This window comes from Palaemon carinicauda, chromosome 1, assembly GCF_036898095.1.
Source record: "Palaemon carinicauda isolate YSFRI2023 chromosome 1, ASM3689809v2, whole genome shotgun sequence".
Classification (NCBI taxonomy): domain Eukaryota; kingdom Metazoa; phylum Arthropoda; class Malacostraca; order Decapoda; family Palaemonidae; genus Palaemon; species Palaemon carinicauda.
In genome coordinates this window covers 139,443,931-139,446,430 of record NC_090725.1, presented here as the reverse complement: position 1 = coordinate 139,446,430, position 2,500 = coordinate 139,443,931, and the positions used below count along the sequence as shown (strand labels likewise).

The window sequence follows — 2,500 nt, the reverse complement described above, 5'->3', positions numbered from 1 at the left end:
ATTACTGCTGAGGTTTTTACAGAATCAAGACCTTTCTCATAGTCTTTAAATGCCATATATATATATATATATATATATATATATATATATATATATATATATATATATATATATATATATATATATATATATATATATATATATATATATATATATATATATACTGTATATATGACGTGTGTGTATCTATACATATGTAAGTTATATGGCAATACGTACGTATATATATATATATATATATATATATATATATATATATATATATATATATATATATATATATATATATATATATATATATATATATAAATATATTTATATATATATATATATATATATATATATATATATATATATATATATATATATATATTTATTTATTTATTTATCTATTCATATGTATATTTATATATTTATGTATATATATATATATATATATATATATATATATATATATATATATATATATATATATATATATATACATATGTATATATAAACGTGTGTGTGTATGTGGCATTGTGTGAAAAGGTATCTCTGTCAGTAAGCTATGAGAGAGAGAGAGAGAGAGAGAGAGAGAGAGAGAGAGAGAGAGAGAGAGAGAGAGAGAGAGAGAGAAGCTTTATGAAATTTAGGATATTACAGATTCAATATGTTTCATCTCTCAATGTGCAACCGAGCAAATGTAGATGTAAATCACCTCCGCAATTTTGAGTATACATCTGGAAAGTGTTTATGCCTAAAATGCTTATCGTAAAATTACAAATAGAGAGAGCGAGGAAATGAGAAATGTGACATATGTTAGTACTTGAATACACTGACTGGGATGGAATCCATTCAAATGCTGTCAATCTACAGATCACGCTGTACGGTCACGAAATTCCTGTAATTCAAGGCCAAAGAACAAACCCCAATTAGAGCATAGGATAGCATAAGCCTAAATAAACTTCTCCCCCACCCCCCTCAAACCCCGTTGTCTCCCATTCGTAACAGCTGTAATTCGACTGGAGAGGGGTTTACAATAGTAATGGATTATTGCCTAACTGTAAGTTGATCTAGACAGGTCGCCGCAGCCATATCCCTCCGAAGAGAGAGAGAGAGAGAGAGAGAGAGAGAGAGAGAGAGAGAGAGAGAGACTTCATTACAATTCTTTGAAGTGATGATGACGTGAATGTACCAATGTAAGGCCGAAAAACTTCTACTAAATTGTTAGGCAGAGGTTTAGAGACTGTGCCTTTAATTCGATAGCGCCATAATTAAGTGAAGTTGTTAGCTTTGGCATCACTCCATAGATGATACAGGATCTGTAAGGGGAAGTAAAAGCTTTTCAGTTGGGATAGGTTTATCACCAAGGGCTTGGGGCTAACCCCGATGCCTGGCCACTTCATTTAGAGGGGGAGGTATGTCGGCTGAAATGTCAAACATTGGCCACAAAACAATGTACTTTGTAACCCAATACACAGCTATTTGCATTCCAGAGTGAGACCGTGGCCAGTTTTCTAGTTGGGGCAAGAAACGGTGGCGACATTTGGGAGCCGCCTTCCTCTAACGTTCGACAGCATCCTTAGTCCCAACTCCGCCCTTTCAGTGCACTACTGGTCAAATCCGTCCCTCCGAACCAATCATACCTAGGTCTGAATTCTAGGCGGAGAGAGGGAAACATCCACATCCAATAGCGACCCGTTTCGCCGAACAACAGTTGTGATGAGAATAAACTCCGCCCAACATCGCCACAGATCTTTCACACACACGGTTTAGGTCTCCATTACTACCTCGGCGCTCGCGCTGTCAACATCACTGAGTTGGATCTGGTCTGAAAGGACGATTGGCGCAGTTTCTCTCGAACATGATCCTGAGCGCACTGTATGACTTGTGATCTTGTTTGTGTCATTTTCTTGTTATTGTATTTGTCAATGCGCGTGTAATTGATCACAGGAGACCTTGTGCTGTGTAGAACACTTTATGCAAGAGGAACCATGGTACTTGGACTAGCAGCAAATGTTAGTGCATCGTCGGGAAGTGGAGGTAGCTCTGGAGGTCCTGTGGTCCCAACGCCCTTAGTCGCTCTCCCTACTTTGTCCTTCACTGCTTCCCAAGTAGCAGCAGTTTGTGAAACACTCGAGGAGAGCGGTGACATGGAGAGACTTGGTCGATTTCTTTGGTCCCTGCCCGTGGCTCACCCGCACCTTCACGATCTTAACAAACACGAAGCTGTCTTAAGAGCCCGGGCCCTTGTGTCCTTCCACGTGGGGAACTTCCGTGAACTGTATGCCATTATAGAATCACAGCGTTTTTCTAAGTCGTCACACGCCCGCCTGCAGGCGCTTTGGTTGGAAGCTCATTACCAGGAAGCTGAGCGCCTCAGAGGGCGACCACTTGGCCCTGTCGACAAATACCGCGTCAGGAAGAAGTTCCCCTTCCCAAGGACCATCTGGGACGGAGAACAGAAGACGCATTGCTTTAAGGAGAGAACGAGATCCCTCTTGAGAGAGTGGTATCT

At 39.2% G+C, this 2,500-nt stretch overlaps 1 pseudogene; it reads left to right on the top strand.

The window, feature by feature from the left end:
- The first annotated feature begins 1,782 nt into the window (after positions 1-1,782).
- Positions 1,783-2,500, top strand: part of LOC137643254 (homeobox protein SIX3-like) — a 22,342-nt pseudogene continuing 21,624 nt past the window's right edge.